Source organism: Dasypus novemcinctus, chromosome 4, assembly GCF_030445035.2.
Source record: "Dasypus novemcinctus isolate mDasNov1 chromosome 4, mDasNov1.1.hap2, whole genome shotgun sequence".
NCBI lineage: Eukaryota > Metazoa > Chordata > Mammalia > Cingulata > Dasypodidae > Dasypus > Dasypus novemcinctus.
Window position 1 is genome coordinate 153,368,888 of NC_080676.1, and position 13,878 is coordinate 153,382,765.

The window sequence follows — 13,878 nt, forward strand, 5'->3', positions numbered from 1 at the left end:
AAAAGCTCCTGCCAGCTTTGGGACCGCCTCCTCCCCACATGTCTGACCTCTCAGGCAGGGAGCAGCTCTTCTGGAAATGGAAGAACTTCAGGGGAGATCCAGAACACGCTTGCCACACTCTCACACTAACACAATTATTAGGTTGCAGGCCGCAGCTCCCTGAGTGGGCCTGGGCTTAGGTTCTGTGGCCCAGAGCCTCTTGTTGGCTGTCATATACTTGGAATTCAGAAAACTGTCTTATTCTCTGAGCATTGGCAAAGTAAAGCTCAGAGCCTCACAGGAGGGGATTCTGCTCCGTTGAAGTCCATTCGATTGGAAAGGGACAGACACGTCAGGCTCCAGTCACCACCACAAGAGGCATTTCCTCATTCGTGGACTCCATCCTGCCTGCCTTATGGGGTCGTGGGTGGGGAAGACCTACTGTACTGTCTGAAAAAAACGTTATCCAGTGCCAGGTAGTGCGATGGAAGTATGCCAGGTAGCGGAGTGGCTTAAAACAATCACCATTTATGCTCTCACAGTTGTGGTGGATACTGGCTGGGGAGACCATCACCTGAAGACTTGAGTGAGGCCGGAGGACCTACTGCCAGGTGGCCGCCTCACATGCCTGGCAAGTTGGTGCTGGTTGTGGGCAGGAGGCCTCCGTTCCTCCCCACCCAGATCTCTCCACAGGCTGCTTGAGTGTCCTCACAACATGGCGGCTGGCTTCCCACAGAGAGAGTGACCCGAGAGGGAGCAAGGCCTAAGCCTCAAGGGTTTTTATGACCTAGCCTGAGAAGTCACACACCGTCATTTCTGAATTATCTTATTGGCTTCCTGGGTCAGCCCCATTCGTATGGGACACGATGACACAAGGCACGAACACCAGGCAGTGAGAATCTCAGGGGCCATCTTGGAGACTGGTCGCCACACCACTGAGGTGAGGTGAATGAATGTGTTTGACATTAGGCATTGAGACAGTGAAGGTGTGGTGGCGGTAGGGGGTACCTGCAGGTGTGACTGCCAAAGGCTGCCCCATGTGGTACAGGGCCCTTCCCCTCCGTAAAGAGCCTTCAATTGTTTGCTCTCAAGTCCTGCTTGTATCTCCTCAGAGACATTAGAATCCAGGAGAACAGCCCTGGCTTTGGTTGCTGACAGAAACAACCAGACAAGGCAAAGAAGACGCAGTGTATCTCTCTTTATCTGGTTCCCAATAACACTTCTATAATAAAATGCCCAGTCCTATCCCCAAGCTAGCCAAATCTCACAGGCCCATGGGCACAAGTAGCATACTGCCTGACCCTTTCTGCTGACGGGCATTTTCTTGTAATGTTTGCTGCCTAGTTTCTCCCTAAACAACCCAGAGGAACACGGGGCAGGAGATGTTCCTGTTTATTTCTGCTTGCTCCTTCTTAAATGTTTATGGGCACAGGCCGAAGTCTTAGACATATCCTAGCTCTCGTAATTATCCCCCAAACACCAGCAAATACTGCCCAAGTCCTGCTCATGGCCGGTTAGATTTAGGGGTGGGCCCTAATACCACCATTACGGTAAAATGGTTTCTCTCCATTCCAAGCATTTCTAATGAAAAGAAGTACAGGTTCCTATTGCCAGTTATTTTTATTTCTGCTATTGCTACTCTCCTTCTCCTGGGATCACTACCACCATTTCTATAATATAATATTTATCACTCAGGAAAATAAAATTATACTGAGCCCCAGACTGGGCTTTCACAGTAATAACGCAATGGAACTGCTTTGGAGAAACACGGCGGCACTCACAGCGTTAGAACAGTCCCGCGATATCTTGGGGAACTGAAGTGGAGGTGGAAACTGAGCCTCTTCAAAGGCAACCCAGTTATTAGTTAGGGAACTTGGGGCTTGGCGTCTGCCAACGAGGAGTCCATCGAGGCAGAGTTCTGGGGAGGAAGTGGAGCGGGGAGTCAGCACTCGGGCAGGAGGTGGACAGACGGCTATTCCCTGCTGCCCCGACAGGTCTGTGACCTGTGTACGTTACTCAGCCTTTTGCACCTGCATTTCCTAATCCATGAAAGTCGATACTAAATCCTCCCTTAAACGGCCGCCACAAGGATGACATGTCCAGGACCTTAGCGCCGTGCCTGGCACAGGGGAAGCTCTCAGATAATGTCGGCTGTGGCTGCTCTTTACAGCGCCCACTGTTCTTTGCAAACTTGATGCTCCTCAGAGGCCACCCAGGGCCGTCTTTGTCTCAAGGGGAGACTCCAAGACCACGGTCTGTTTTATGGAAACAAGAACTTGCACACGGACTCTGTGCTAACGAGTACCTTCTCTGGTGTGACTTTGATCGAGCCACTTAGGCATTCTAAAACTGAAACACGGAGAGAAAAAAAAAAATCAAGGACTATAATTCCTTGCCTACAAGGTTATTTGTGGGTTTAATAAGAAAAATATACGAAAGAATGTTCTGGAATACAGCAAAGGCTCTGCAAATAAATTTTACAACATAAATATTGATTTCCTTCACTATTTTTAAAATGGTCTTCAGTATTAAATACGACACATATCTTAGTGGTTTCTATTCCAACCACAGACTGGAAAAATGTGTTCTGTTAATTGGGCCAGTGGTATCATAAATCAGCATCAGATTATCTGAAAGCATAAAACTAAAATGCCTTTGGATTATGTGTGGCATCCAAAAAAATTAAAGGGAACTTCACAGATGGTGGCTCTGTTTTCAAGGAGGAAAAGATGCTTTTCAAAAAAATTTAAAAATTTTTTTAAATCTAAGGAGCATCCAACTTTAGAAGGGTGGCTCTCAACTGGGGACAATTTTACCTACTAGGGCACAGGTGTCAATATCTGGACACCTCTGTGGTTGTCAGAAGTGCGGGAGGGGTGCTGCTACAGGCATCTGGTGGGTGGCGGCCAGGGCGACTGTCAAACAACCTTCAACGCACAGCATGCCCACCCTACCTGCCGACTAGGAATTGTCCATTTCATGATGACAATAGTGCCCAGATGGAGAAAGAACCCTGCTTTAGACATGAAGCTGAAGCCGCCAATGTGCCCAGGGAAGTGAGGTGTAGTTTTCATTCTTTTTTCTCAGAATGGTGGTTGTGAGGGCATGGGAAAAGTTAACGAAACTTGAACAGGCTACATATACATAAGAAGTGAAATTCGAGGATAAAAGAAGCCCTGGGGGCAGTGGGGAGGTAAGGTAAAATTTGAACTCAGAATTGCCCCTTCTGTTGTACTTGGAAAGTTGGAAGATATTAAACCAGCAAATGAGTTCCTCCAGCTTTCTATATTAAGCAAGTGTTGTTTTCTGAGACACCTTTTGAGAACTGCCCAATGAGCTACTGTTGTCATTATTGGAGGACACCAGAGGGCGCTCAAGAGAGGAGGAGGCGAGGAGACGATCATCCAGGTATTTGTAGGTTTGTCTTTCAACCGTGCTGGTCCCCAGAGAACAGGGGTCAGAAGACTGAACCATTTCCAATTCCTCTCAGCCCCCTGACTGCCAACAATAGTTCCGCCCATTCTTCTGCTCAGAGCGAATCAGTAAATCTTGCGGACATTGTAGCTAAATAAACCTTGTGACAGGTAGACCTGCTGGCTGGGGGGGCTGAAGCTGGGGTACTGTCATATCCTCAGCCCCTTGGTGTTTGAGAGGGAGATTTTAATTCAGAAACCAGCCTCCGACGATGATGCTTCAGTGATCTCTCAAGGCAAGGCCCACGGTGATTTCCTTTGACAGCAGAATTAACGGAGCAGTGCTGGTCAGGTCATTGAACTGCGAGTCAGGCTCTAAGTAGACTCAGCCACACCCTAACTCCCCAGTTATACGGGTCCCTTGGGCCTTGGGGATTCATCTGTAGACTTGGTTGGATTCAATGGCTTCTAAAATCTCTTCTGTTTCTTGACATTACGGCTATTGGAGTGTTGAGAAGAGGATGACTTCCCTGGTGTACCCAGCAGAAGCTTTCCAAGAGGAGAGAGTGGTTATTCCAGCCTGGAGAAAGTTAAGTTGATTGGTGATGATTCTCCTTAAGGGCTGTGACCACTGCTATTGCCACCCTCAGAGCTTTGGAATCACTTTGTTGCCTGTTGGAATAAATGGAAACCGGGTTTAACTTAAAAAAGGGAAGACTACAGCACTATCATATTGCACCAGCCAATGTGCAGGGAGGCAGGGGACAGCTACCGTTTCAAGATGATTTCAGAGTCTGACCCAATGTCTGACTGCACAAGTGCTTGCTTTAAAAGGCACCTCACAGATGGGTTTTATAATTGAGAAATGCATTTGTTCTTTGTTGGTGTATAAAAATATCAGGGCTCAAAGTTCGAAGGCGGATGCCTTTCTGAAAGTGTTTCCATCTTGCACATGCATACCAGTGAGTTTCACAGAAATGGCAGGCAGGGGCGTAAGGTGGGCTTATTAGGGCACTCTTTTGAAAAGAGTGCATGTCCATGAAAAAAAAGCCAAAGAAGTTTGCAAACAGACTGTAGAAAGAAAATGCTAACCAAGATCTGCTTCTTTGAAGCCTTAGTGTTTAGAAAAGTATCCACAGGGAATTAAAGGCCTGGCAGAGTCTTGGAGCCCAGCATCGTATCCCCACCTCCCAGGAACTGGGAATTCATAGGGCTCATTGGACAAGGCATGTCCACAATCTGAGAAATGCCTGGTAAAGCAATGCTCTCCAGGAATGACCCCTCCTTCGCATTTCCATAGCCTTGCAATATTCCAGGATCTCTCTCTACCAGTGAAAGCAAATAACCTTAGTTTCGGAAGGAAGAAGTGAATTTTTCCAATATCAGTGGTTTTCACTTCCTCTTGATTCCTGGAAGGGGGGGAGGGCATGTCCCAAAGCCCCTTACTCTGATCCTAGCCTGTCTGGGTGCTTTGGGACCCCGAGACATTATGCAACCTTCCAGTGCTCCCAGGATAACCAATTTCTCGTGGAACTAAAAAGAAACCTGCCTCATGTTTTCTTTCTTGAAAGACCTAAATAGAAGAAGGCTCTGAGGGTCTTCAGGGGATGGGAAACACATGATTTCTGGTTTTCATATAAACGCACATGATCTGAGCAAGGGTCCAAAATCATAATATTAAAAAAAAACAAAATTGCGCTCATAATGGGCCCTGCCCAAACCTTTTCCACCTCCAAGGCATGGGGCCCCCCTGGTCCCTGACTCCCTGTTCTCCCACTGCTGACTCAGTGGCCAGGATCCGTGATTCTCAAATGTCAATGCACCTGCTCTAGAAGGCTGTAGAAATGCAGACGACTGGGCCTCATGCCATAGTTTCCGATTTCAGGAGTGGCCTGAGAATGCGCTTTTCTAACGAGTTCCCAGGGGAGGGCTCCTGCTGCTGGACTGGGGACCACACCGTGAAGATGACCGCATTGCAGGGATAAGCAGCAAGGACGAGGGTGCTAGGAGGCCAAACGCCTCTTAAGCACCTCCCACCAGAGGGACCACCAGAGTCAGCCAGCAGGTACCAGGACTGACTGGCCTGGGTCCCCCACTCGTGTGGGCTGCAGGAAAAGGAGGCCAAGGCAGGCCACTGTATCAGGGTGACCTAAAGGCTGACACAGTCACCCCTGGCTAATGACGAGCTGGCTCAGCATCCGTTTAGGAGGCTTTATCAGGGACGGCCCCCCCAGAAGGAGCCACGGTCCAGGCATCAGACGTCACCAGGGAGTAAGTGGGCCACGGGGGTCTGAGGGGCAGTGTGGCCAGGGGCAGCAGGAACGACTCCGGCCAAAGGCAGCACCCCATAGCCAGCTGAGCGGTAGGGGCCTGGAGTGTGACGTCCGCTGCCCTCCCCTTGAAAAGGTGTCTTCGGGTATCGGCTCATTTAAAGAGATGCAACACATAAAGGCAGAGCTGCTTTGGTTGAAGTAAGAAGGTGGCTGAGGGGCCTGGAGGCAGGAGAGGGAGGGGTAAGGGATCCCTGTGGCATGTCCCTTGCATGACCTCTCTCTTGAACCCCTAGTGTTGAGGTTGTTCCATGCAACCCCAGGGTGCCTAGGAACACAGTTTGACAACCACTTAGTTTTTTTTTTTTTTTTTAAGATTTATTTATTTCTCTCCCCTTCCCCCCACCCCGGTTGTCAGTTCTCTGTGTCTGTTTGCTGCGTCGTCTTCTTTGTCCGCTTCTGTTGTCAGTGGCACGGGAATCTGTGTTTCTTTTTGTTGCGTCATCTTGTTGTGTCAGTTCTCCGTGTGTGCGGCGCCATTCCTGGGCAGGCTGCACTTTCTTTCACGCTGGGCGGCTCTCCCTATGGGTGCACTCCTTGCGCATGGGGCTCCCCTACGCGGGGGACACCCCTGCATGGCAGGGCACTCCTCGCATGCATCAGCACTGCGCATGGGCCAGCTCCACATGGGTCAAGGAGGCCCAGGGTTTGAACCGCGGACCTCCCATGTGGTAGACGGACGCCCTAACCACTGGGCCAAGTCCGCCGCCAACAACCACTTAGTAAACAAGTCCCTTCTCCCTCCTTCATGCATCTACCGAAGGCTTCCTGAGCTCCTCTACCAGAGGAAGCCTTTGAGGGGCTATGGACCACACAGATGCCCACGGCACACTTTCTACCTTCAACTAAGCATCAACTGCCTAGAAAAGATTGGTCTTTGGTGCAAAACCACATCACTTTGCTGGAGAATTATTAAAATGATGCTACCTGGGGAGGTGGGCCCGATGGGGATTAATGATTATGTGATTTCCCATGTGGGTTTTCCTAGTAACAGCAGCTCTCCCTGAGCCAGAGGCTCAACCCACCTGGACCCCATAAGTCCAGGCCTTCGTGGAAGGCCAGTGTGAGCAAGTGTGTACCTGTGTGTGTGCAGTGGTGGCAGTTCTTTTAGGCAACAGGACAAGGCGGGCCCCCAAGGAACATGGACTGTGACAGCTTCCTTGACCTACTCACGAAAGCACCCTACTACCCGGCAGGCGATGGAATAGCATCATGGTTAACACGGACTCCAGGGCTGCCCCACTGAAGTTCAAACCCCAGCTCCTCCACTTACCGTCCGCATGACCTTGGACAAGCCACTTAACCTCTGTGTGCGTGTTTCCTCATCTGTGGAAATGGGAATGGTGGTGGTGGTGGCGATGACGATGATAGCGTAGGGTGGGTGAGAAGATTACATTAATAAAGCGAAAGCACTTAGAAAAGGTCTTAGCATACAGCAAGGCCTATAGAAATGCTTGCTATTTTTGTTTTGCTACAAGGACTTTCACACCTACAAATTGAATGTGCAACCAAAATATTCGATTTATTTTATTTTTATTTTTTAGTAGGTAGTGGAAGCCAACTGCTTAGAGGTCTGAACTTTCCAACTTCTCCTCTCAACCCTTTTTTTCTTTTTCTTTCTTTCTTTTTTTTTTTACCATCAGGTGGTACCTATGAAGGCAGATGTGGAAGTAGTAGCATGATGGGAGCAGGGGATGTCTGGTGTAGCAGCTGTGCAGCTCTTCAGAGAAGCAGACAGAGGTGAGGTCCAAGATGGACTCCTGACCTCTAGTTTCCTGCTCCTCCACCTCCACCCCATTTTGTGATTCCAGAAGTTAGCGCTGAACCTTAGGGGCCAAGTAGCAGAAGAGAAGAGCAGCCCCCAAAGTCATGGTCCCTGGAATGACAAACCTAGTAACAGCGATTTATTGAGCATGTTCTGTGTGCTCTGGACACATGTTTATATACGTTTCTGTCCTAGGTTGGGTTTTCCAGAAGCAGACCCTAGGACAAAGGTTCAGGTGCAAATGGCTTTCTTTTTTTTAAGATTTATTTTATTTATTTATTCCCTCCCCCACCTTGCTGTTTGTGCTCACTGTCTGCTCTCTGTGTACATTCGTTGTGTGCTCTCTGTGTCTGTTCATCTTCTCTTTTTTTTAAAGATATATTTATTTATTTCTCTCCCCTCCCCCCGCCCCAGTTGTCTGCTCTCTGTGTCCACTTGCTGTGCGTTACTCCTTGTCTACTTCCGTTGTTGTCAGCGGCATGGGAATCTGTGTTTTTTTTTGTTGCGTCATCTTGTTGTGTCAGCTCTGTGTGTGCAGCGCCATTCCTGGGCAGGCTGCACTTTCTTTCGCGCTGGGTGGCTCTCCTTACGGGTCGCACTCCTTGTGCATGGGGCTCCTCTACGCGGGGAACACCCTTGCGTGGCACGGCACTCCTTGCGCGCATCAGCACTGCACGTGGGCCAGCTCCACACAGGTCAAGGAGAACCGGGGTTTGAACTGCGGACCTCCCATGTGATAGATGGATGCCCTAACCACTGGGCCAAGTCCGTTTCCCTCATCTTCTCTTTAGAAGGCACCAGGAACAGAACCTGGGACCTTCCATGTGGGAGAGAGTCACTCAATCGCTTGAGCCACCTCCATTCCCTGCTTTATTTTGTCTCTCATTGAGTTTCCTCTTTGTGTCTCCTTGTTGCATCACCTTGTTGCGTCAGTCCACTGCACCAGCTCACGGTCTTGCTTGTCTTCTCCAGGAGGCACCGGGAACATAACCTGGGACCTCCCATGTGGTAGGTGGGAGCTCAGTCACTTGAACCACATCTGCTTCTCTGCAAATGACTTTTTTAAGGATGCATTCCCAGGGGGAATGAATAAAGGAGTGAGGGAGCAGGACAAGAAAGGGGAGAAAGCCGCAAAGAATGTAAGGTCAGGCAAAGTCACTGAGAGAGTAGCCTCCAGGGGGCTGTGGAGGGAACCTTGCACCTCAGAGCATCCCCGATAGAGACAAGTGAGCTGAGGCTCTCTTGGGACCTACTTACTCCATCGGGTAGAAGTTAAGGGCTATCTTGTGATATACATTCTCAGACACTTCCAGCTCAGATATTTTGAGCAAAGTGGGGCTCCAGAGCCCAAGGGAGGCCAGAGGTGTTGGTTATTGGAAGGAAAACCAACCTCAGGGGAAAGGGGGCAGGAAAAGTAGGATAAAGAATCCAAGTAAATCCCAAAGGAGAGAGAGTTAGAAAGCCCAGCCCTTCCACAGCAGGACAACTTTGCTCCAGAAGACAAGAAGAGCAAGAGGTAGTGAACTTGGCTCCACCAACCAAAACCATCAACAAATGGCAGCTGAGACAAAGTGGTATGGGGCTAAGAGTCATCTCTGGAGATAGATTCAAACCTTCCTCCACCATTTCCCAGCTCTGCAAACTTGGTCACCTCTTGGTTGTCATTCTCCACATCTGTAAATTTGGGATGATAACAGGACTTCTTTCAACCAGTTGTTCTGAGAATTAAATGAGTTACAATATGCAAAGTGCTGAAGACATCACCTGACATACAGTTGATGCTCAATAAATGACAGCTATTATTTTGTGGATAGAGAAGGGTCACACCAGAAATTTGCACAATGAGACAGGGAGTGGGCAGGAAACAGTGGGACCAGGAGGTGGCTAAGCAGAAAGGGGCGACAGAGTACACACGTCTGGGCAGGAAATGGATCAGAGTCCAGGAGGGCCCAGTTAAGGCAGAAGGCACAGGCATCTGGGAATGGAGCCTGGGGAGGAGGCGGTTAGCCACAAGAACCTTTGAGAGCAGGGTTGAAAACCCCAGATTATGGGGGCAGGCTCTTTACTTTGGGCCCGTCCCCTTTTGGCTTCTGGGTCAATTCTATCTCCTTCTTTTTCTAGCATCTTTACTGAGATGTCATTCACACACCATAGAATTTATCCAAGGTGTACAAATCAGGGGTTTTAGCATATTCATAGAACTGTGCAACCATCACTACAACCTAAATCTAGAACATTTTCATTATCCCCCAAAGAAATCCTGTATCCAATAGCAGTTACTCTGCCCCTCCCACCTCAAGCCCCCTGGCAAGCACTGATCTACTTTCTGTTCTCTATAGATTTGCCTATTCTGGACATTGCATTGAAATGGAACCATAAATGTATGGCTTTGTCCAACTGATGTCTTGCACTTAGCATGATGTTTTCAAGGGTCTCCCAGGTTGTAGCATAAATTAGCACTGCATCCCTTTTTCTGGCTGAATAATATTCTGTTGTATGAATTTACCATATTTCATTTAACCAGTTGTTGGTTGATGGACATTTAGGTTGTTTCTACTTTTCAGCTATTACGAATAATGCTGCTATGCACAATCATGTAGTTTTTTGTGTGGACATAGGTTTTCATTTCTCTGTATGACTGGGTTATATGCTACCTCTATTTTAAACCTCTTTAGGAACTGCCAGTTTATTTTCTGAAGCAGCTGCACCATTTTACATTCCCACCAGCAATGGATGAGAGTTTTAATTTTTCCACCTCCTCACCAATGGTTTTTATTTTCTGTCTTTTTTGATTGATTGTAGCCATTCTGGTAGGTATGACACAGTGTCTCATTGTGGTTTTGATTTGCATTTCCCTAGTGATTAATGATGTTGAGAATCTTTTCATGTGCTTATTGGCCATTTATATTATATGTTTTTGGAGAAATGTCTACTCAAGTCATTTGCCCATTTTTAAAAAAAATGTATTATCTTTTTATTATTGAGTTGTAAGAGTTCTTTACATATTCCAAATATCAGTTCCTTATCAGACATATGACCTACAAATATATTTTCAAATTCTGTGCTTTGAAGCACTAAGTTTTTTATTTTCATGTGGTCCAATTTATCTTTTTTTTTCTTCTACTATTATTCCGTCATTGTGCATTTGGTGTCATGCCTAAGAAATCACTGCCTGGTCTGCGGTTGTAAAGATTTACTCTTACATCTTCTAAGAGTTTTATAGTTTCAGCTCTTACATTTAGGTCTATGATCCATTTTGAGCTGGTTTTTGTAGTCGGCGTGAGGTAAGGGTCCAATTTCGTTCTTCTCCTTGTGGACATCCAGCTGTCCCAGTGCCATCTGCTGATGTCTGGATGACTTCACGGGGTGCCATCTGTATGCTACCCATTGCCGCTGCAGGGTCCTGACAACTGGGTACTTAGAGAGACCAAAGTTCATGTGTATTTAGTGGTTCATACATATTCTTTTCAATGGTCCAGGCCTTGCTTTAATTGTATTTTAAAAAAATAAAAATGTAAAATTGGAAGCAAAACTCTTGAATTTCTATCGTTTCCATTTCACAGAAGAAAATTAAGTTCAAATAATTCACTATTCAGCATTTAATTTTGGAGACCTCTAGCATTTACTTTTTTTTGGTCCAAATGCATTTGAAATATCTCTCTTCCTAGTTTCTCTGGGGCCTGTTTAAGCCCACTGTAGAATCCATATAAAGCCACAAAAAATAATTGAAAACGAAAAACATGAGCGGCGAGTCAGTTTCCCTTTTCTAGACAGGAATGTTCCTATGCTTGTCTGAATGTCTTTGCATCAAACAATTAGCCTGAAGGGACAGAATTCTGGGTGGTTTGGCTTCCTGCAGGGACAGCTTTTACCCTCAAGAGCTTTCTGATCCTTGCCCCCCTGCTCCTGGGGGCCAGGTCAAGCCAACACATCTTAGGGGGGTGGGGGGACTGGCTTTATCTTTTCACTTTACTTTTCCAACTGAGTCCAGAGACTCAAAATGAAACGAACACTTTAAAACCTTCATCAGGACTTGTTAGGCCTAAGAAACCCCCACAGCTCCACAATTTTTTAGAATTAGGTTCATCTGTTGGAGCCCCCGGCCCCTGATAAAAGAAGCTTTAAAAAGACCAGAGCTTACTTCTCTCTCTGGTATGCAGGGCTGGTGGGTGGCTCTGCATGCCGGGTCCTGGGGGCTGCTTTGCCTCCTTAGCCTGGCCCTAAGAAGTCATCCAGCCATCGCATCTGCATTCCAGCTTGCAGAGAGGAAGAAGAGCAATGAAGGGAACACCCCCGCCCTGTAAGGACACTTTCCGGAAGTTGGACATCACTTCCACCTTCCCCCTTTGGCCAGAACCAAATCGCAAGGTACAATGAACTGCAAGCAGTTCTGCAAAATGTAACGTGATTTCAGGTGCTCTAAATTGGGGGCTCTCTTGGGAAGGAAGACCTTCTATTGGGGGATGTCTAGACATCCCGGCCAGAGTCCTAGGGGGCCAGGGACCCTTCCTCCAATTTCAATTCTGCCGATGATCTGTCAGCCCAGTTGGGAAGCTGGTTAGAACTGTGTCTGCAGATGCTGTCTTGCTCAATCGAACCCATCTTCATTTCTGCATTTCCATTTAATGTACTCGGGAGAGGGAGAATAGAGTCCTGGTCACTGAAGGAAAGGAAAGCCCCAAAGGGCTCAGAGTGTGGGGATTTTGCTACTTGAAATGTGGTTGTACTCTCTCCATTTTCACAAACGAAGATGCTGACACTGTTTCCCAGAACGCCTGCACTGTCCAGACTAAGGGACCCACAAAAGTGTCAATTTGCTGCATGCTGGCTTTCATATACGTGTAACTAATTGTAATAAGGGGTTGCGGTGAAAATGCAGCCTTCCTAAAACCGCCCTGCCGACGACCCATTCCCTGACCTGGATAGACCACCTTCTGTCCAAGCGATGAAGAGTGTTGTTTTTTAGAGCAGATGAAACTCTGGCTCACGCTGGTGAACGGCAGATTAACCCGCAAAACACCTGATAGAAACCCTAAACCAAGGCACCATAATAAGCACGTCCCCCAGGCAGCCTTGTTCCCAGGGTGCTTATCTCGTCTCTTTCTTTGCCCTAAGATGCCATACCGCCTTCCAGAGCTCTGGCTTACCTGTGCGCCGTCAAGGGAAGCACTTGCGGGGTAAGAAGCTGCACGTTTTTAGGGTCAATATGGTATTCATCTGAGCTGGTTAGGAAACACAATGCCAGGGACAGAATTTGCAGTGGGGGTTTATAGAGGATTAGACTCTGCTTCCCCACAACGTATCACCCAATGCACGGCCAGGACGGAAACCGGTGGAGGAGTCCGTGTGACTTGGGGAGAGCCTGAAGGGGTTGCTCTCAGTTCTTGGCCTTTTAAAAGTAAAGTCTTCCCAAGTACTGAAAGTGAACGTCCTTTCAACACAGACGGAATGGAAGACAGCAAAAGGAAAGCAGATTTCAATCATTTTACTTTGGAAGTTGCTGCAGAAGGCATCCTTCTCGGGGAAAGCGTCTTGTTCCACCTGCCGCAGTGGTCCAGCTTCAGAAGTTAGCTTCCCAGTGCACGTTTCTTCTTTGACTTTACTGCCAGCAGAGAGCCTCTTTCTTCACTTGATAATCGTTTGGGTTTTATTTTAATCTTAATTTTAATTTAATTTTATCCCGTTTTCTAGGGCAAAGCCAAAAATTCTAATAACTTAACGCCAAATCTATTTAATTCTAAGTGATTAACGTCCAATTTTAGTAAAAGATATTTTTGAGGAAAAAAAAAAAAGCAAACATCATTTCTGGTCCTAAAGACAGCCATTTCAAACACTATTATCGAAATCCTGTGGGTAAAACTTAAATATGGGGTGGCCAAGAAGTAAGGGCAAAATATGAACCGCCGGGAATTGTCTGTAAAGGTTCATGCTGGGGGCAGGAGGGACAATGCAACCTACAATGTAAAGATGCGGCATGGGGAAGTGTGTCCACAGAAGGCGACAGGGTGTGTGAATTTAAATCAGATGCCAAAGGAATCTTTATTGAAGAAAAAATAAAATCTCTCTTTTTTTTTTCCCTCCGCGGAGGAAGCGGTTCAAAGCAAGACCAACTTTATTTTTCCAGTGCCTTCTGGAGGCTCTCCGCAAGGAAACGACGCCAATGGCTATTAATCTTGACTTAGTGAATGAAAGTATTATACGGATTTCAAGCCAGACCTTCAAGTCTTAAAGAGCCCTGAAGGGCCCAGATAAATCGGCCCGTTTTTACTTTGGCGATTCCACAGGGGTAACTCACTTTAATTTTGCTTTCATCTCGCTGGGAGGACTCGAAACTTTAAAAGCAAACAGGTTTCCTTTTCTAATTCCCGGGGAGAAGGCTTCTGTTGCTTTC

General features: G+C 47.3%; 1 long non-coding RNA gene across 1 annotated transcript; it reads left to right on the forward strand.

Annotated features, from left to right (window-relative positions):
- The first annotated feature begins 407 nt into the window (after window positions 1–407).
- On the forward strand, window positions 408–7,636 carry LOC131278381 (uncharacterized). Its single transcript, XR_009185698.1, has 2 exons — window positions 408–919; window positions 7,366–7,636. It is a non-coding gene; the product is annotated as an uncharacterized lncRNA (long non-coding RNA).
- The last annotated feature ends 6,242 nt before the right edge of the window (window positions 7,637–13,878 follow it).